This window comes from Perognathus longimembris, chromosome 1 (genome assembly GCF_023159225.1).
Source record: "Perognathus longimembris pacificus isolate PPM17 chromosome 1, ASM2315922v1, whole genome shotgun sequence".
Classification (NCBI taxonomy): Eukaryota; Metazoa; Chordata; class Mammalia; order Rodentia; family Heteromyidae; genus Perognathus; species Perognathus longimembris.
In genome coordinates this window covers 121,441,877-121,465,054 of record NC_063161.1, presented here as the reverse complement: position 1 = coordinate 121,465,054, position 23,178 = coordinate 121,441,877, and positions in this window count along the sequence as shown.

Here is a 23,178-nt window from a genome sequence, read left to right as displayed (position 1 = left end):
TTACAGCTGTGTAAAACCAGCTTCTTCCTCCAAATCCTCATGTTATACTGCAGTAACTGTCTCACTTTGCCGGGGGGGTTGGGGGTGGAGGCAGTATGTGTGTACACACGCACAGGCACCTACCAGTCCTGGGGCTTGAATACTATTGCTCTACCTCTTGAGCCATAGCTCTACTTCTGGCATTCTGTATTGGAAATTGGAAATATGAGTCTCACAGACTTTTTCCCCCCAGGCTGGCTTTGAGCTGCCATCCTCAGATCTCAGCCTCCTAAGTAGCCAGGATTATAGGCATGAGCCATCCCCATCAGTCTTTCTTGAAATCTTTAGCTCATTTTTGCCTAAGTTCCATTAAAAAAGAGAATGGGGAAAATACCTATGAGTAGATGTGAAACAATTTCCCAGAAAAAATGTTAAGTGACACAAAAGAGGTCAGAAGAACATTCATAACAAGCTACTTCCTCAAACTTACTGGGAAAGAAAGACACCACAGAAATCATACCTACACTTGCACAAATTTGCACAAGAAATAAGTTTGAAAACTGTGAAGTTGGTATTTGCAAGGGGTGGGGAGGAAAGGGAGAGTGAAAGGGACACCCAGGGCAGGATATTTCTGTGATGATGCCTATTTTTGTAGTTTTACTGAGACATAGTTGTCATGTTCTCCATGCTCAAAGTATAAATGAAAATGATAAAAGGAAATACAGAGACAAAGCTAAGTACAACAATGAGCTCAATAATATTATTTCAAGTGGAAAATGTGACAAATCTTCAGGAATTGGGGAGTAGAGGTGTGACTGAAGAACTCCTGACCAAAGTGTTGCTTCATGGGACCTTGGTCCTGACAAAGGGTGTATGTAGGAGGAAGGGAACAGGAACAATACAAAGCAGCAAACATGTCCCCAAACCTTTAAAGATATGAGTAAACCAATTCTGAAATTATATTAGATCTGCTCAAAAATGGAGCAGACGCTGGGAATGTGGCTTAGCGGTAGAGTGCTTGCCTAGCATGCAGGAAGCCCTGGGTTCAATTCCTCAGTACCACAAAAACAGAAAAAGCTGGAAGGGGCACTGTGGCGCAAGAGGTAGAGTGCTAGCCTTGAGCAAACAAAAGCCAGGGACAGAGCTCAGCCCCTGAATCCAAGACCCCAGATGGCAAAAAAGACAAAAATGGAGCCAACATGGGCTGGGAATATGGCCTGGTAGAGAGTACTTGCCTCCTATACGTGAAGCCCTGGTTTCAATTCGTTAGCACCACATACATAGAAAAAGCCAGAAGTGGCGCTGTGGTTCAAGTGGTAGAGTGCTAGCCTTGAGCAAAAAGAAGCTCAGGGACAGTGCTAGGCCTTGACTTCAAGCCCCACGACTGACCAAAAAAAAAAAAAAAAATGGAGCCAACAAGTAAATATGTTCAAGTTGCTAAGAGCCAGGGTGTTCTGACTATGAAAAAAGGGACAAGTTAATATGAAAAGTTAATATGAAAGAGGAATGACAAGAACCCAGTAAGGTAGACTGAAATTAATGGTCCTCAAGATATCTCTCTCTCTTGCTCTCGCTCTCTCCCTCTCTCTCTCTCTCTATATATATATATCTGTGTGTATATGTGTATAAAATATATGTGTGTATACATGCACATATGCAATATGTGGACATGTATGTATGTTTGTTTGATTTATTATATAATGTGTATGAATATATGCATCATGAGCATGTGTGGGCATCTATATGTGTACATCAATATGAGTGCACGTATTTCTCAGTTCCATCCTCAGAAACATTAAAGACAAGGTATCACAACGTGAATGAACACACCTAGTGCTCAGATTTTAGTTTTTACTGCTATCCCTCACTAATGGAATCAGAAATCTTAGTTCCTTGGCAGTAGTTTTCAAGCAACTGCTCAAACTAAAACTTTTGAATTAACTTTTAAAAACAAATATTATGGCTAGGCACAGTGAGCCATGATTATAATTCCAGCTACCTGGGAGGCAGAGATTGGGAGGATCAAAGTTCAAAGACAGCCTAAGCAAAAATGTTAGCAACTGCCTACCCAACTCAACCAACAACTGGGTCTCGTGATGCATGCCTATTATCTCAGTTATCCCAAAGGAAGAAACATCAATGACCAAGCAAGGTTCTGGACCCTATCTAAAACATAATTAAAGCAAATACAGTTTGGGGTGTTGATTGCACCTGTCTAACAAGTGCAAAGCCCTGAGTTCAATCATTAATACTGCCAAAAAGCAAATATTACTGATTATTAAAGATCACGTAATGCTTCAAAATTTCTTTTGTATTATATAGAGTCCATGAAAATTTAGTATTTTTATCAAAATAAACTCCTGAATTATTTTGACAAGTAACTTGTTAAAATTTTTAAAGAATTTTGTTTTATAATTCAAAGTAGGAATGAGCCCTTGGTAGGGCTTTATTAAGTTGTAGGTTAACCAAAGGTCAATACACTTAGACACATGCTATGTTTATACTGATGTCATTAAATAAACTATTTAGGAAATAATTAACTTGTAAGCAGAGTAGTGTAAGTGTAGAAAACACATCTATCTTTCTCTTCAGCAGGCCTATTCTATTTTAAGTAGAAGTAATTCCAAAAGAACTCTAAGCACGAGATAAATTGAAAGTTTGACCTTAATGCTTTTTCCAACTTCTCAGAGAATAAGTTAGTGACTTTTTTACTCAAGAAAGTCGATTTCCAATTACACTATTTTGGATCACCCCAAGTAACTTCCTGGTTTTTGCAGTCTACCTCATTTTATTAGCCCTTTTGGCTAATAAATATTAGCCCTTTTGTTTGGCAACATTAGTTAGCAGTCCTGAACATCAGCATATTTTGAAAATCATTGTAATCATGGGAGAGAAAATGAAGATGGTCATAATATTCCCTTCCAGTCATGAGGTAGGACTAATGGATATTTCCTGGGACCTGGTTTGATGGTTTCTGACAGGAACCCTGAAACCCCTCAATAATCTACCAATAAGTGACTCGGCCTGCTTTTGATTGATAAGGTCTGTGAAAAAAAAAGGAGTAGTCAATACCTAAGAGAAACCAGCTAAGTGGTAAATGTGTGCTCTGCCTGGGATCTGACTATAGTTTGCCAAGCAAGGAGAACTACCACAGGAGCAAGTCTTAGATTTCCTGGCATTACTAGTTTCTTCTTCAGATATTAAGTGCGTAGTTCAATGAACTGTTCAATATAAAATTATGTGACATAAACACTAATCTTTGGCTCTCATTTTAGAATTGTTTCCAGAATAGAATCTGTGTCATACTAGTTCCTATGTAAGCTCTTTTAATTAGCTCATGGATAAAATGAACAATATGACAAATTTCTAATTTAAAAATTATTGAGCTGAACTTGCCAATTTGTGAGAATAATTTCAGCTTGGTAAGATGAAAAAATAGGAAATACATTGTTTCTAGTCTTTCTTAACAGTGAGAACATTTTAAGGGTTCTATGCTAACACTGGAAGAACTTTAAAAAGTTATCTGCTTTTCTGCTTTTATCATGATGTTCAGATGGAGGGGGATCCTTTGCCTTTGTCTACAGTGTTTAGATTTGTTTAGATTTTTTGGATTTGTTTTGTTAAATAGCACTTCCCAAGGCAACTTTTGATTTCTAGAAACTTGATCACAGTTTGAAAACCACCCATTTTATCAGTCCTTTGTTTTATTTAATGATAACAAAGACCAGAAAAACCAAATTTTTAGTTTGAGGTGAAGGTGCTACTCAAGTAATAAAACAAAAAGAAGATGCTTTTTGAATCCATCCTGTCAACCGCTAAGGAAGGAGTGGAAGGAAGATCTATCTAAGTGACTTTTCACAGAAATGGGATTGAGGCATTCAACTACAAGCAGAATCCTTTGAGCTTTGGCTCAGCCTGGCCCAGACAGGCCTGGTCATACTGCCTCACAGCAGTAGACATGGACAGTGGGTCTCTGGGATGTAGAAAGTAGACTGGAGTTCTTGAGATGGGCTCGAAGACTTGGATGAGAGAACGAACTCGGCAAAGTAATGGACTCATTTAAGAGCAATTATCTACAGTACTGAATGGGTTCCAAGTTTCCAAAGACAGTGGGATATCCAGTCACTGTGATGATGCAATTCACAATGTGTGTGTAAAGTTGAGATGTTCCAGATCTGAGTGGCATATATGTAAATCTTCCTGGATTGAAAAATCACTGTAGTCTTCAAAGAGGTTTGTTGTTGTTGTTGTTGTTTTAGTTTATTTTTGTTTGTTTGTTTTTCAGCAAGACATCTATGCATTACCTGGGTCTGAGAAATACTGACCCTACTACATCACATCTCTTTGAAAACAACACTGAATCATCCAACACTGATCCTAATTCTGGGCATTGTAAAAGGTCACTTTGATCCTCAGACTCAAGAAGTAAGTGTATTGTCAGGCACTATCTGCTTGCTCCTGTAACCCTAGATACTCAGGAATCTGAGCTCTGAGGATCACAGTTCAAAGCCAGCTCAGGCAAGAAAGTCCATGAGACTCTCATTTCCAATTAACCATCAAAAATTCAGAAATGGAGCAGTGTCTTAAGTGGTATAGCACTAGCCTAGAGCAAACAGAGACAATACTCAGAATCTAAGCCCCAGAATAAGCAAACACACACACACACACACACACACACACACACACACACACACACACACATCTGAATAGTTAAATGCAAGAAGCATAAACTTGGAAAGGTCATTAAGGAACCTCTCATGCCCATAGGCCTTTTTACCAAAAGTTAAATATTTCAACCAGTCAAAACAGACATTCATTTATTTTAAAGTTAATACTTTCCCAAGTGTATCAATTACTTATTAATCTTTCATTCATATAATAAATGTTGATTGTTTTTTCCAAGAGGTGTTTTGAGTACTGTAGGGAAAAAAGAAGACAAAGAATCTGTAAGATAAAAGTCACAAGATGCCCAAACTTCCTACTTTAGACAAGGCTTCACAAATCCAAAGGATGATGGCTGATATATACAGTCAAGAAAATATCATGAATAGGCAAAAAATTAGAATCATGTACAAAAGCACCTAGAAAAAATAAACTGTCAAAAAATTCATTCTCATATGGAATTAAGAGAAGGGAAAAGTGAGCTGCAAAGCTTCCTATGTTAATCAAAAAAGTAAAATATTAAAATGTTGTACTGATGAAGTTGAATTAAAATAAATACTGTCTTAAAATTGAACTGGAAGGCAATTCCTAGAGGATAGATGCTGAAAGTCTTAAAAGCATTTCTACTTTAACATAGTACTCCATTTCAAGACATTTAAATGAAATAGCACAAAATAACACCAAATTAATGAAAATGGTAAGTGCTGTCTAAGGACAAGAAACAAACAAAATAAAATGAAAACTAAAACAAGTGAATTGAAAAGAAACCTTAACTTTGTATACATTTAGTACATGCATTCTTGTATGTTTCTTACTACACATCTCCACATGAAAGACCGAGAAACTGTTCCAGGATAGTGAACTATCAAAACTGGATCATGGAATTAGGATTGTTTATCCAAAATACTTATGAGGAATACGTATTGAATTTATAACCTAAAAATTAAAGTACTACAAACTGAAAGTCAAAGAACATTCTCAGGAGAAAAGCAACATTTTATAAAAGCTAGAAAGCAAAATCTTTTAAATTGAAATATGTTGTGCAATTTTAAAGTAGGGATTTTTGCCACTTGATGATCCTAGAAATAATTATCTTTTGCTTTAGTAGATCTGTTGCTATGAGTTCACTATTGTCAACACCTGAATTTAAGTCCTGAAACTTTGAAACAAACTAAAGTAAAAACATAGGAAAATACTACAAGATATAAGCATAGACAACTTTAAAACTATGCTCTCCCCAAACTACCTCTACCAAGATACATTGGTAACATGTTCTATTTTGCTGTATATTTGAGAGGGGTGACAATATAGAAATACACAAAGATGAAACCTCTTCTACATCAAAATCTCTCCTCACTTCCAAACTGACATGAGCTTTTAGCTTACCAATGGCAATCCTTGACTCAGTAAGTAATCTGTTCTGCTTCCAAGTTGTAAGCTATTTGTTCTGTTTTATTGATTTTCCACATGTAATTCACAAGCACAGGAAGCTTAAGGCCATTGAGTTTATTTGATTCTGTCATACTCCTGGCTCCCATTCTGCTCTGAACTTGACTCTTGTAGTCTCCATTCCTGCCTGCAGCACCGCAAGCTTTAACCCTTCTGTTTGTACCTTAGAACTCACCAAATATGACCATTTATTATGTTTTTTCCCTGCTACAAAGCTCCCCACCAACAGCCTTTTTAACCTGTCTACTTTCTTCGCCCCCCCCCACCCCCGCCACCGCCTCCAACCAAAAACAGAGCTTAACCTGAGGATCAACCTTCTCTGCTCCAAGATTCTAGGTCCAGTACCTCATCCACCATTTCTAAATGTGTGTCTCCCACACTACCATGCCTTTGACAAAGACTGATGAAGCGAATGCTTGTAAAATCTATTTTCTGGAGTATTTTGCCATCATCTTAACAGAAAGAAAGGATGTAGGCTTCATTTACAGTTGTGATGACCATAGGGAACCTTTAGAATCTCATGAGTTTTCAAAGTCTGACTTCTCTCTCACACTCCAGTTCACTTGCACGCCTTCTGGGTAGAAATTTGAATAAGTAAACAAAACTAAAAGCTTTATTGGAACCAATAATTTTGAATTTCATTATTATCAGATATCAAATCAGAAAAGTTAACCAGATTTTTTAAATGATTTTTCTTTCAATATTTTATTTGTCTTGTTTTCTTTTTTTCTTTGCTTCATTTTTTTTTCCTTCCTCTTCTTTCTCTTTCTTGTTTTTGCCAGTACCAAGGCTTAAACTCAGGGTTGGGAGCTATTTTGGCTTGTTTGGTCACAGATGCCCATTTGAGCCACACCTCCAGCCTAGGTTTAGTTGGAGATAAATTCTCGACTTTTCTGCCCAAGCTGGTTTTGAGCACCAATCTGAATATCATTTCTTATCCCAACTTCACATTCAAATATTGTATAAACTGAAACATTTTCTTTACAAAACCTAGTCTATGTATCCTGTTTTCTTTGCTGCATATTCTATTGATGTCAGAAAACAACTTAACAGATATAAATTGTATCTGTAAATACTTGCTATGTAATTGCCACAGTATTCATAGCTAACACTTACTGAGTGCTAAGTTACTCTGGTTTTATTTATTTATTTATTTATTCATTCATACATTCATGGTCCTGGGACTTGAACTCTGGGCCTGGGCACTGTCCCTGAGCCATTTTACTCAAGGCTTGCACTCCAACACTTCTGGTTTTCTGGTGGTTAATTGGAGATGAGTCTCCCAAATTTTTTTACCCAGGCTGGCTTTGAACCCTGATCCTCATATCTCAGCCTCCTGAGTAGCTAGGATTACAGGCATGAGCCATGAGTAACAGCCTATATTATTTATTTAATCCTCATAGCAACACTAGTATTTTCACTGCAAGAGTGAGAATTCCTTCTAAACTTACAAAAACTGTGCAGATAAAAGTCTGGGCATGTTTTTAGAATGTTACAAAAAGGATTTAAATAACTTAAAATGATAAATGACATGTGAAATATAAGCAAGCAAATATGCAGTCTCGTGTGCAAATGTGCAGATCAAATCTTACTGACTTCGAGTGTAAATTTATTATTGGTCCTTGCCATTTACATCCTGCAATAGCTGTTTTACTGTTCGTTGCCATTCCTTTCAGTTGGGAAGATATGGAGGGAAGAAAAAGGAATGTTGCTTTTCTTTTCAAGGAACTAACTCCATTTCATTAATTCACTGTACTGTGTTTCATTATTGGTCTCCATTTCATTAATTTCTGCCTACTAGCTCTTTCTTTCTATTTACTATTTTGGGATTGGCTTGTTACTGTTTTTCTTACAGCTTAAGGTGCATTATTAGGTTATTTATTCAATATGTTTCTAATTTTCTGATCTGGGAGTCCATGGCTACAAAGTTCGTGGCAATGACTATGCTTTGTCCCACAGGTTCTAGTAAATTGTATTTTCATTTCTTAATTTCTTTCCTTACTTCTTCAATGACCCACCAATTCTTCAAAAGTATATTGATCAGTTTCAATGTATTTCAATGATTTCTTTCGTTTTTCTTGCTATTGATCTCTAATTTTATTAGAGATCTGATAGGATATAGGATCTTCTTTTATATTTTTTGAATTTGATGAGATTTGCTTTATGTTCTAAGTTGTGACTTATCTTGGAGAAAGTTTTAGAGATGGCAGCTGAGAAAAATGTTTAAGCTGCTGCTATAAGGTGAAATACTCTATAAGTGTCTGCTAAGTCCATTTTTTCAATGATATTGTTTCATTCTGGGACATTTTTGCTGAGTTTTTGCTTTATTGAAACTTGATCTGAATGAGTTTAGAGACAGAGTCTAAATGAAAATCTTTGAGTGTTTATTAGAAATTGTTATGGTTATCTTTACTGTAATTCTATAATGAAACACTTTTTCAAAGAGACTAGAATTTTCTTGTCAATCTAATGATTTGTGATTGTGTATTTATTACCATTGCTAAAAATGCATAGAAGCCTTTAAAACATACATAGTAGAAAATAAATCCTCTCTTCTCTGCCCTCACCTAAATTCTTTAGCCACTTTTCAGAATCCACTCCAATATTCTTTTTTATCTTCTTTAAACCTGGTCATTGAATTTGTAAATATTGTCTCATAAGAAGAAATTTGATCATTGTAAAAGGAAGCATTCACTTTCTTATAATAGGTTTCTGAAATATCAGTAATGAGACTAAGGGATATTAGCTCTTGTCACAAAGTTGTCAATAAAAGGATCATGTGATAAAAGAACAAAAAAGCAAGTGTTTCAAAGAATAATGAGGTACTTATCACTGTGGATTTTAATGAAGCAATAAAATTTACCTTATGCCTCATTTTCCAAATAGATAGCAAATAAGTATGTCTCTCATCGATTGAATGTCTAAAGCAAAAATGGTCATGTGACTTTTCTGAACTAGCAAAGACCCCCATTAACTGAGGATAACACAATAAATTCTTTAATTATCTGCTATGATTAATTTTATATGTCAACAAGTCGATCGTGATGACAAGTGTTTGGTCAAATACTAGTCAAAATATTACATTTTAAGTATAACTAACATTTAGTCAATAGACTTCGAGGAAAGCAGATGATTTATTCTCTATATGTTGGTAGACAGAACTGACCTATTCCTGAAGGCCACAACAGAAAAGACAAGTTTTCAGAACAAAATGAAATTTATCTTAAGACAGCAACATAGAAATCCAGTCTGAGTTCTCCATCTAAAAGTCAGACCCAATGCCAACATAACTCAACTGAATTCTACCCTACTGCTTTGCATCTCACAATCATGTGAGGTAGGTTTATATATGTGTGCTATTTTTTCTGTTTCTCTGCCTCCACTAATATACCACCTGAGAATATTTCCTAGATCTTGGCTAATTAAAAGCAAATAACTCTCTTTCATTAAAGCACAGAATTTTTCCAAATTCAAAAATTAAAGATCTATAAATAGCACATATTTTCTTTCACCTCCTTTTTTATAACTCACAAATATTTCCTAATCCCCCAAATCCTTAGCCTGGTCTACAAGGTCCCATGTAATCTCCCCCAGAGAGGAGAGTCATCTAACAAAATTGCTGTCATCAGACCTTTGCACAAATCACTTCCTACAGCTGGCACTGAACAAGTAGTGGAACAAAGGGTACCTCAGACTGTGCCATTATGAGCACAAAGTTAAGGCAGCTGAACAATGGTGCCCTTGAGCAGTAGAGTGCGGTTTCTGGATGAAGTGTCCTTTGGCTTTCTAGGTGGTTCTCTTCAGTCAACTAGTGCCCACCCTCAGAATAAGAATCACTGCTTTGAGAAATGGTGGCTGCCTCATGAGAAGGCTTTAGTCCTTAAGTCATTAGTGTTCATTTTCCTAACTTCCATCCTCTCAATTTGATCTATCATCAATGTTGACAATATATGACATGTATTATAGAGGTGTGTCCTATGTCCTAAAGTCTATACCCTGGTCATTTTACTGGAATTGAGAAACACCTAGTGCCTTTGACTGAACAGGAGCTATATCTTGACCCCAACAGCAGCACATCTGGAAAATTATCTCTTAAGTTTCATATCCAGAGGTACATGTGCTTTGAGTTTATGTTTCCTTCCATTTGAGTGAGCAATCTTTTCTAATGAACTCTATAATATGAAAATAATGTTGCCTTGTAGAACTTACTACTCCCTGTCCTCTGACCATTCATTATATTCCTTGAATAATATGGCCATGTGGATTGTCCCTTTCTCTCCATCCCTTGTCCCTTGTCTTTTCCCATCTAAAAATACTTCTGCTGTCAATATAGCTCTGAAAATTTAGATCATCATGTTCTCACCCTTCACAACATAGTGTAATGTTTATCTTTTGAGCAATATGTTAAGAAACTGTCACATTACAGGAGAAAATTTTGTAGGAAGACTAGGCAGAAAAAAGTTGCCTGGGAAGTTGCAGTGTACCATCAGGCTGACTACACTATTATAACTCAGGAACAAAAACACATGCACACACATACGCACACACATATCCACCAACATAACAATAATGAAATAGACTGCATACCACTAGTCATTTATAATAAATTGTGGGTTAATTAAGAAAAATCTATGTCATATAGCTATGAGTATGCAATGTATAAAACAAAGAAGAAGATCCAGAAAACATGAAGTAAAAAGCAAGAAGTGGTCACTATATCTCATGTATCATCCAAGGAGGAAATGCCTTCAACTTTGAGCTTAGAAATTTTATTACACTTGGCAAATAATAAAGATAATAGCTTTACTCATATAGTTCCTATCCCATGTAAAAAAATATCTAAGTAGTCTATGTTTCATGATTCAATATACACAGCAGTCTATAAGTAGAAATAAGTTGGACTCTTGCAAAAGACATTGAAGCACAGTTTAATTATGCTATCTGCCTAAGCTAAGAGTGAAACTGGACTTGAATCTAAACATCATGATTACTAGAATCAGTTCTCTAATATTAGAATAGCATAAAAGTGGCAATGTCTACTTCCCTTTATCTTTGGGAAGAGGAAAGAGAAAAACCTGTATTTGTTGAGAATTGTTCATTTGGGGGGGGGGGTCATGCCAGGAAGTGTACATACAGTGTGTTAGAAACAACACTATGAAGCAAACCCTCTTTCCCCTTTTAAGAGGGAGAAACTAGGCCTCAGGGAAATCAGTGGAGAACCAAGTATTTTTCTTGGGGATCATCAAGAATTTATCAGAAATCAAAGCCAGTTTATTTTTTCTCTTCTATTCAAATTGAAGATAAGTAACAAATTTAGTATGTTAGACTGACTCTAACAAGAAGATCAAATCTTGAAATTGTGATCCAGCTACCTAATATAGAAATACACACACACACACACACACACACACACACACACACACACACACACGATACAAAGACAATTAAGTTCAGCCATCTTGTGAAATGGTCAAATGAAGTTGACATGGACTCAATTTACTAGACCCTGTTCTGCTGGTCATGTGAGTCAGCAGAGAGCTTTGTATTGACTCAAAAGCATGTCTACAAGTTTACAGAATTGAGCACATTTTCATTCCTTACAATTGTTCAGTACCCTAAGGACTCATTTAATATGTAAGACAGTAAGTCCAAAGTTAAAATAGCAATCCAAGCCTGGTTAGCATACATGAACCTCTCCAAGCATGACTGTCCACAGATCTTTAAATAAATTTACATTTTATGCTAGTTATAAAAGTTTCTTAAAAAGCATGCCTTATAGAAGTATCTATAGAACAATAAAGATTAAAAAATTGTTAGACCCCAAAACTCACCAATTTTATTATAGTACAGTAATCATGTTAATATCTGCGGCAGAGACCATATTTTATAATGCATTCCAGATTGTATTTAGTTTGCATTATGTGCCAGTTTGGGGTTGTTCTTTCACTTAATATTTCCTCCTAAATGTTTTGTTACTAAATATTCTTTTGAAATTTAAAGACCTATATAATCCATACATTTTAAATCTATAGTAGAGACATACCACAGTACATCATCTATTTTTGGACAGTAATTGTTAACCTGCCTTCAGCATTATAAACCAAAGAGATTAGGTTAAAAGAACACCAAGTCATTAACTCTAAAAAAAATAGAAGATTGATGTTCTGGTTTTGCTTGGTTTTGTTTTTTTTATTTATTTTTCTCTTATTATCCTTGTAAAGGTGATGTACAGAGTTGTTTGGTTTTTTTGAGATGGGGTTTATCTTCCTATTTAGGCATGCACCTGGGTCGTGATCCTCCTGTTTTAGTCTTCCGGATGTAGCTAGAATCAGAGGCATGTTCCCCTTCCCTAACTCCTTCCATTGAGATGGAGTCTCAAGGACTTTTCTACTGGATAGACTGAGACAACAAGCTTCTTGATCTCAGTTTCCCTCTTTCCAGCTCTTGGTTGAGAAAAATTCTCAAGGGGATACCTGAGGTGGCCTCAATTCATGATCTTCCCAGTCTCAGATTCTCAAGTAGCTAGGAGTACAGGCATGAGCCATTGGGGCCTGGCTTAAATGAATTGTTTTAAAATGTAAAATCTTAGCATGGCACCAGTGGTTCATGACAGTAATCCTAACTACTCAGGATCACAGTTCAAAGCCAGCTCAAGTACAGAAAGTCCTTGAGACCCATCTTATCACCAAAGAGCCAGAACTGGAGCTGTGGCTCACAGGGTAGAATGTTAGTCTTGAGAAAGCAAAGAAAGAGGCAGGGGGAAAGCTTAAGGACAATGCCCCAGGACCAGCAAAAATAAAAACCATAATCTACTACCTTTTCCTCCCCACATCCCCAAAACTAAATCCTTCTGTATAATTTTTGGAAGTAGAAACTTTTAGTAATGAGACAAACAAATAAATACACCCACGTCCGGTGTCTTGTGGTCATTCTGATATGTTCATTCAAATCTCTCAGCACCAGCAATTCATATGCTCACAAGCTATCCTTTGCAGAAGCAGTACATGGCAAGCCTTATAAAAAGCAGCACCAATAGCAGCTGCAAAGAGAGACCCAAGGGACAGAACTATGATGTCTTCAAACTAAGATTTAAGAAAAAATTCTAATTTAGCACTATCTTACTTTGTTGTGCTACAAAGAGTTAGTAGAAGAAAATCAGGATTTTTATTGTTTAAAGTTAGTATTTGTTCAGGATTGATTTAATCACTCTAGCACTGTGCTCAAGACAAATAGCATAGCTAATCATGAGCCCACTCCTCTTTTTAGATAGGAATGAATGGTGTCTTTGTGGTATTTCCGTGGTTATTCTCATCCCATCATCATCATGCTCCAAATGTCTTTTTAGCTTAAGTCTTCTTAGAATTCAGAAATAGCTTTTTAATTACCTCTGCTATACATTTTGTAACTACTATTAAATTTTGGGCAAAATCACAATTGTAAAAAAGGGGGAAATCAAAAGAGTATATGTGCAAAGAGCCTCAATGGTCTTTGGAGTCAAACCGTCCTGGCTTCCTCTTATCACCCAATTATTTACTCTAAGTGCAATTCAAAACACAATGAATTCTCTGGTCTCTCTTCCGAAAAAAAAAAATGCTATAGTCACATTTATCTGAGAAAACGACCACATGAATCAAGTAAGAGGATGCTAGCCTAACCAAAAGCCTCATCTCACTACATTATATACTTCGGTAGTTATACTTAACAATATAAAGAAAGAGATCTTCCAGATGAAGCAATGTATTTCTATGGCTATTTGCAGCTCTGTTTCACTATTGCCTTAGGTAGATTTCTCTCCAGTCTGAATGAGTATCAAAATTGGCCATGTTATAAATTCATAGACTTTTCATTATTAATCATTAGTAACCAGCATGTTTCACATGCAGTACTATGGTCTTTAAATGAAATAGTAATGTCACTACAGGAATATTTAAGGGATATGAATTGACTCTACAACCTGATTTAGCAAGCAGGAAGATTGCACAACTGTAATTTGCAGGCACAAGCAAACACACCCACGCACCCAGGAAGTTCAGGGGTCTGTGAAAGTAGCATATCTATTATGTACACTCAGGAGCTGTAAACAAGACTATGTGAGGACTCAGCTAGAATACTTCCTCTGAGTCAGTATTAAACAAACTTCCGAACCGTTAAGGAAGGAAATAAAGCCACTGTACCCCCGAAGCCACCCACAGCAGGGTGCCAGGGATTATGGGTTGTATTCATTATCTTGTCAGGAACTGATGCAATAACTAAAATGGATTTTGTAATTTTTAATATCACTTAAAAATCAATTACTACCTTGAATTATAACAAGTTATGACCTTTTAATTAATTATATTATCTGTAAGTAGTTGTACAAAGTACAAAGCAGTAGCCACTCAACAAATTGGTTTGTGAAGACACCACACCTTCATTGATGTTACTCCTTTCATCATTTTCCCTATCTCTCCCAACACAGCCCCTCTCCCCGGTTTTCTTAGGTTCATAGGATATGCATTGAATATTATGACTACATATTCCCCTTTCCTCTCTTCATCCGTCTACCTCCCCTTACTCCATTTGAAACACACACACATACACACACTCACACACGCACTCATGCACATACACACATACACCTACATACACGTTTCAAATGCCAGTTTCTTGGTATTCATTTTGTTGGATTTGTTTTGTAAGGAATTACATGGTTCAAATTCTCCTCCACAAATACTATACTTCAGTTAATACATTTGTGTATTATCACATTTTGTATTGCATAAAACCTGCATGTGTTAACAAGTTTTAATCTTTTGGGGCAGTCCTAAAAGAAATTTCATGACTTAGGTGAGAAACGTATTTTTGGTAAACATTTTTGTGTCTCTGTCCATAAAAAAGCCAACATGTTTTTCTTTTTTTAATCCAATAATTTTTTTAATTTTTAATGTGAGGAATCAATTCTTTCTCTCTTTTTTTTCCAGTCATGGGGCTTGGTATCAGGGCCTGAGCACTGTCCTTGGCTTCTTTTTGTTCAAGGCTAGCACTCTACCCTTTGAGCCACAGCACCACTTCTGGCTTTTTTTTTTTCTGTTTATGTGGTGCTGGGGAATCAAACCCAGGACTTCATGCATACTATGCAAGCACTTTACCACTAAGCCCCACAATTTTTTATTTAGTCATAATGGCTTTAGTAGCATATTATCTAACAGATTTTAATTCAGGATTAATTAGACAAAGAGCTTATCAATTGTGAAAAAATACATGAAACACCAGAGAGTCATAGATTCGTACAAGTAGCAAAGTATAGTTACATGGGAAAAACCCAAGCATTGAATTCACAAGTGTTCTAACTGCAAATTTTATAGTTTTGTGATCTTGAACAAATTTCAGCTTCATACTGAGATTTCATTTTTTACTACAAGCTCACTACATTTACCTGGTTTTTACTAAGACCAAATTAGATATCAAATCAGTAAGCATTTTGACAAACCTAAGAAGTTATATGAGTGTGTGTTTTATTCTTTAAATGTCTTCAAGTTAGTTAAAACAAGAGTATGAAAGAAATTTTTAGAATACATTGGAATTGTTTAGCTTAACATGGATATTGAGTTCTAAAGCTTACTTTCCTTTTGGTCTGCAATACATTTTGGTTTTAGCATTAAATTTGGTTTTAGGTTTAAATTTTGGTTTTTGTAATTGCAAATTTGCAGTTAAAACTGGCTCCAAGCTGGGAATGTGGTTTAGTGGTAGAGTGTTTGCCCAGCATGCATGAAGCCCTGGATTCAATTCCTTAGCACCACATCAACAGAAAAAGCCAGGGGTGGCGCTGTGGCTGAAGAAGTAGAGTGCTTGCCTTGAGCAAAAAGAAGCCAGGTGGGCTGGGGATATGGCCTAGTGGCAAGAGTGCTTGCCTCGTATACATGGGGCCCGGGGTTCAATTCCCCAGCACCACATATATAGAAAACGGCCAGAAGTGGCGCTGTGGCTCAAGTGGCAGAGTGCTAGCCTTGAGCAAAAAGAAGCCAGGGACAGTGCTCAGGCCCTGAGTCCAAGCCCCAGGACTGGCCAAAAAAAAAAAAAGAAGCCAGGGACAGTGCTCAGGCTCTAGTTCAAGCTCCAGGACTGGCAAAAAAGAAAAATTGACTCCAAAGAATAGCCTCTTACTTATATCAAATTTTCTGAGTTTTAGAAGACTGAATACAGAAATGATAAATCACAAAAAAGGAAACAGCTAAAGCATTCTAATCCTTACCAATGTCCACAAAGTAGGATATCCCATTAAGTATTGTCTGGGTGCTCAGACAGTAAAGGACATTATTACCATTTCCGGCAACCCAAAGCTTGACCTTACACTTGGAGTTTGGTAGGTAAACTTCCTGAGAGGAAATTAAATACCGAGAACCTCTTCCAGTTTGGGCTACTTGTCCTGCCAAAACCACTGTGAGAAATGCTTCAGTTAAATTAATTTGCTTAAATTTACCTTTAAAATACAAAAGTCAACAACAAGAGTAGTATTTTTTTTAATTTAGAATAGGAAGCAAAGTCAAAATCAAAAATGTTCAACATATCCTTTTCTCCTTGCCTATGTTTCTATAAAAAAAAAAAATGCTACAATGTAAGATAAAAGAGTTCCCCCTTCCCTCCTTATTACAACTTTATTTCAACTCTAATCTTCAGGAATTAAAAATGAAAACGTTCATCTAAAAAAAAGATAATTTATATATGTGACATGTCTAAATCAAATCCAACATGAAATTGTTCCTCTCAGATTCATTTCCATGGCCACCCAGGACCATTCAAGTTCTATTCCTTTTTCAAGTGTGGTAGATCTTCTGCGTTCAGTAGACACGTTAGAGGTCAAACAGAGTCCATCCTCTAGGCAGATGAGAGGCTGTCCTATTTTTAAGACCTGGACAGAAGGAAATTCCACACGCTTCCCCAGATATACATTCCAGTGTCTACAGAACCTCACTGTCTGAAAATTTTTCCTTTTCTCTTATCTAAGTCCCTGAATCTGTGGCTTAAGCCTGTTGCCTCCTGTCTGGTCTCCAATGCAGATCATTATCATTCTTCACAAATCAACCTCCTGATTCTAAGATTTTTTTTTAAATTCTGAAAGTCAGGAACTACTTGATTTTTAACTCCTTTTATATATAGCTCTTCAATAATCATTGTTATTCACATATACTTTTCTTCCTCCAATCTGGTATTTTTTTCTTATTTATTTTCAAAGTGATGTACAGAGAGGTTAGAGTTTCATACATTAGACATTGGATACATTTCTTGTACTGTTTGTTACCTCCTCCAATATCGATTAAAAACAATTTTCTTTAAAAGACAAAGTACGTTGGCTGTGGTGATGCCTATTTGTAATCCAAGAATTCAGAAGGCAGGAGAACTGAGAATTCCAGACCAGCCTGGAGAGCAGAACAAGACTTTGTCTACCATCATCATTATCATTTATTTCACTTAAAAATTTAAGAGCAAGATTCAGGGTCTCAATATCTCCTTCAAGATCACACCTTCAATGTGGATGGAACTTAACTCCAAGTCCCACCTCTTAAAGTTTTCTCCACTTCCCAATAGCACAAGGTAAGTACCAAGACCTAACACACCCAAACTACAGCAGATAGGAGGGTAGGTTGACTCTAGGGTTTGTCTTACACAAGATTTCACTTCCTAACTGATGGAACAGTTTAACATCACCAAGAGAACAGAAAGATGAAAGGCACAATGGCTTCAAGGCCATAGACCAATTTCTCTTCAAGTCTGGCCCTCAGTATCTTTTCATTTTGTAAAAGCAAAGTGCTGTTTATTATGTATTACAGAATTCAGATTCCAGAAAATAGTATCAAAATATGATACATTGTCCTTCTGAAAAATACAGTATTTAAGAAAAAATGATGTCCATTTTCACTAAATCTGAGGTGTTAAAGGGGTGTACATATTATGTTCTCAAGAAGTTCAGAAGAATGCATTCTGAGTTTAAAATAGTAAGAGGTCTTTGACTATGACTGAGGAGTGAAAAGCCTAACTGTCCCTCTATTTGTTGAACATTACGGAAGTTTTGTGTTGTTTATTGTTTGTTCATTTGTTTTTTTTTTTTTTGCCAGTCCTGAGGCTTGGACTCAGGGCCTGATCACTGTCTCTGGCTTCTTTTTGCTCAAGCCTAGCACTCTACCACTTGAGCCACAGCACCCTTTTCGGCTTTTTCTGTTTATGTGGTACTGAGGAATCGAACCCAGATTTCATGCATGATAGGCAAGCACTCTACTCTAAGCCATAGTCTCAGCCAATAATTTCTTTTCTTTTCTTTTTTGTCTTTTTCTTTTTTGGTACTGGGGATCAAACCCAGGACGTTGCACTTGCTAGGCAAGTGCTTTGCCACTGAGCTACATCCCAGCTCAAAATGCTTTGAATTAGGTACCAATTTTGTTTTGTTTTGTTTTTTGTTGGTCCTGGAGCTTGGACTCAGGGCCTGAGCACTGTCCCTGGCTTCTTTTTGTTCAAGGCTAGCACTCTACCACTTGAGCCACAGAGCCACTTCTGGCTTTTTCTATATATGTGGTGCTGAGGAATTGAAACCAGGGCTTCATGTACGAGGTGAGCACTTTACCACTAGGCCATATTCCCAGCCTGGAAGTTTTTGTAAACTATATTTACTGTCCCAAAATAGGACAAAGTTATGGGATACTTGTAACAGATAATTGGGAGTTTAAGAAAGGCTCTATTTGTAAAGACTGCACAGTATTAAGGGGAAATGAAGCCCACTGAGGACAGTGAGGAAAATCAGAGGGTTGTAACTTTAACAATCTTGGGCCCAAGTTATCAGGGAGAGAAAAATATTCAACCTGAGCTGTGAGAGAGAATTGTTTGAAAAGAGCTGTGGCTTCACTGCATGAAGCATACAGCTACTGACAATCATTTCTGCAATGCCCACTGAAACTATTGTAATCAGAAGCTAATGGGGCAGAGGATGCCAGGAATTTCTGCTCTAGTAAGTAAGCAAGATGAATATATAGCACATCTTTGCTTTAAAAATAAATGTAGTTCCTTTGTAGACAGGAAGGGAAGGAGGGAGGGAGGGAGGGAGGGAGGGAGGGAGGGGGAGGGAGGGAGGGAGGGAGGGAGGGAGGAAGGGAGGGAGGGAGGGAGGGAGAGGGGAGGGAGGGAGGAAAAGGGGGAGGGAGGGAGGGAGGGAGGGAGGGAGGGAGGGAGGGAGGGAGGGAGGGAGGGAGGGAGGGAGGGAGGGAGGGAGGGAGGGAGGGAGGGAGGGAAAGAAGAAATTTCAGATAACAGAGTTCTAGTAATTTAAAATAAATAAGGATATGACTGGGGAGATTAAGGTTCCTCGTGGAGACTATACTTTCACTAAGATCTTGAAAATAAGAAGCCATCTGTAAGGTTTAGGAGGGAGTTCTCTAAAATAATAAGTAAAAAGTCATTAGATAGTGGAATTCTTGAAGTGTTTAGGTGGGAAAAATATTTGTGGAACATGTTAAGGAGAGAAAAGTAACAGATGAAGTGGGAGTAGCAGGCAGCCTACACCTTACAGGGGCTCTTTTTTTTCATGGCAAAGACTATGCTTTAAAGAACCAGCCCTACCATAGTGTAGTGATTATATGTTAAAAAAAAAAAAACCCAATTGTGATTGTGTTTACATATTCTAAAGATCCCTTCAGCTACTCTGTAAAGATGAAAGTTTAGGAACATGAGGATGGAAGCAGGTAGACCACTTCAAAGGGTGCTTCAGAAATCCCTAGAGAATTGATAATAGTTTGGAAGATGGTAACATAGAAATTAAAGAGAAAATAACATACTTTCAGATCATTGCTTAGTCTCTTCAAGCTGCTATTAAAAAGTGTTAGAGAGCTAGCCACCAGTGGCTCACAGCTATAATCTTAGCTACTCAGGAAGCTGAGATCTGCGGATTGCAGTTTGAAGCCAGCCTGGACAAGAAAGTCTGTGAGACTCATCTCCAATGAAATAATCAGAAAAAGTCAGAATTGGTGCTGTGGCTCAAGTGGTAGAGCACTAGCCTTGAGCACAAAGAGGCTCAGGGGCAGCACTCAGGCCTAGTGTTCAAGTTCTAGGACCGGCAAAAAAAATAAAAAAGTACCATAGATTTGGGAGACTTGTAAACAACTGAAGCTTATTTCTCACAATTTTGGAGGCTGGAAAGTCTTAGATTAGGGTGTCAGCATTGCATTGGAGTCCCAGTTTAAAGAGAAAGGAGGGAGAAAATATTTGGAGAAAAAGTTGAAGAAATAATGACTTAATATCTTAAATTATGTTTAAAAATCATCTACCTAAGAATCTCAGAAAGGTAAAATTTTTAATGAAATACATGAAAATAAAACTATGAAAAAAAAAGATGAAGGGAGAATTTTGCAAACAGCTAAAGGGAAAAGACAGTGTTACATGAAAAAGGGAAATTGTTACAAATAATGTCTGTATTTTTTGTCAGGAACACTATAGATAGAAGACAACCAAAAACTTGTAAATCTAGAACTAGAGCTATATCTCAAGTAGTAGAGCATCAGCTGTGAGTGCAAAGGCTAAGTTCTGACATCAAGCATCAGTACCAGTACTGAACAAAGCATTAGAACTGAAAGGAACAAAAAAAACTTTTAAACTATCATCTCAGAATACTGTATCCAAGAAAAATACCTTTTTGAAATGAAGGTGAAATGACTTTTTTCAGATAAATGGAGATAGACAATGTATTACCAGCAAGTCAAGTTGAAGACAAAACATAAGACAAAAACTCAGAGTCTCTCTCTCTCTCTCTCTCTCTTTCTCTCTCTCTCACACACATACACCACAAATACACAAATAGACACACAAAGAACTATATGACAAATATATGAGTAAATATAAACACTACCATTTAAGCTTTTATTGTACTAAAAATATAATAACTTTCCAGGAAATTTTAACAAATAGTTTTCTATCATTTTATCATTTCAAATTTTCTAACACTAGGAACTAAAAAAAAATCTATATGCTTTCAGAAAGAAAAAATATAAATATGTGCTCAGGGTTATAAACAGAATTGCATTAGGAAACTTTCATTAACAATACTGAAAATAAGAAAATATTTTCTTCAAATAAAGGAAATTATTTGTAACCTACAATTTCATATTATTCAAGCATATCAAAAGAAAAATTAGACTTCCTTAGATTTCCAAAGTCTCAAAATTTTACCTCCCATGAGCTCCCTCTAAATATTATTTAAATGGTGCTTCAAGAAATCAAGCATTAGGTATAAGAAATACAAGTTCTGTCAAAAGAGAATAGAAAAAAATCACCTCAGAAGAATAGCTCTATATCAAGCTAAACAGATAGAAACAGACTATTTTGTAAGCAAAAACTACCAAAAAAAATTATTTCTAACCATTTTATGGGCTACTTAGTGGCCTTTCAACCTGGCAGTTGAGAGCCTTCTAGAAATTCTACTGAATTGTTTGCTGATGGTTCCATGCTCCTATTTCTCTACTTATTTTCTTGAAGAATACCAAGAAGCAGCAAGAAGGAACACAAGATGTAGAAGGAAGTGAAAAATAGAAGCACAATGAGATTTATGCATAGTTAGATATAACCAGAAAGAGTGAAAGGACCGTGAGAAAAAGTGGGAAAACAAATATATGAATGCATTGTTGTGATCACCACTGTGTGGTAACTGGCACTCAGCCATGCCTGGCATCTCAAGGTATATGTGGAATGTCTTCTGTAATTGATTTCCTGAGGATTAACCAATTTTGTTAATCAGTTTACCTATATTAGCGGAGGTTTGCCTTAGGTTGTAAACTCTGGTATACTTTCCAAATGAGCACACTCACTTGAAGAGAAGGCTTTCCAGTGGCAATTACAGCCTTGAAAAAAACCTCAGGGCAAAAGCAAAGAACATTTATTACTTGAAAAAATATATTAGCATGACGTAAACCAAACTACCCACTGCAACTACACTGTAATCAGAGATGAGGCCAAGAGGATATGAGTCAGGAAGCCAGAAACAACCCATACAGTTATTTCTTTGTACAACTCTGCCATCCTCATAACCTACAGTAAACCACACACTCCACTGAGTCTCCAAGGTGTGGTCAGCCACATCTCTACTTGACTCTTAACAAATCTTAGTAGCTTTCACTGCTGCAACTGGTCCTGAAGTTTGACTTGATATTTATCAGCTCCATCCCCATCACTCAAATTTGCTTCACACTCCATCAGCACTTTGACTTTGCTCAGCTTGCAGCCTCGGAGGATGACTCATACCTTCTGCCCTGAATAGTTTAAGCCTCTTGATACCTTGCTCTTGTCAGCCCAGAGTTGCTGCAGGTGTCTTTTCCATGATCACTAGGTATGAGAATGTCAAGAAATTCTCGTGGTTATTTTTATTAATAATACATATATATATACACATTAAGGGGATCACTGTGAGATTTCTATACATGTACATAACAAATGTTGGTCATTACCATCCATCCATCCCCTTGCCAAATCCTAGTAATCATACTTCTACTTTCAAGTCAACGTTGTGTTTTACTTTCCCTCATATGAGACAGAAAGATGATACTGGTTTTTCTGTCTACCATATTTTGTTTAGCATGATATCCTCTGGTTCCATTAATTTTCTTCAAATGACAGGATTGCACTTCTTTTATGGCTAAGTAAAACTCCATTGTATATTTTTACCATATTTTCTTTACACATTTACCTATTGGCAGGCGTTTTGGCTGTTTCCATAGTTCAGTCACCACAATAAACACAGGCATGCAGAGTATCTCTTTTCTATGCTCACTTCATTTCCTTTGGATATATATAGGAATATATATAAGAGGTGTGTATCATATGCTACCTGTATTTTTAGTGTTTTGAGGAACCTTTCAAAATGTATTCCAAAGGGGTGTATAAGATTGCATTTCTACTTATAATATATCGGTTATTTTTTTACCACAGTCTGACCAACATTCATTATATCTCATGTAGAAGTATTATGGATATTTACATAAATACTCCACCATTAAGAAGGAAAAGCATGACTTTTCATTCCTTAAATGTGAACTTTCCTGAGTAACTTCTTTGGAAAGAGTCAATTTGGAAAGAAAG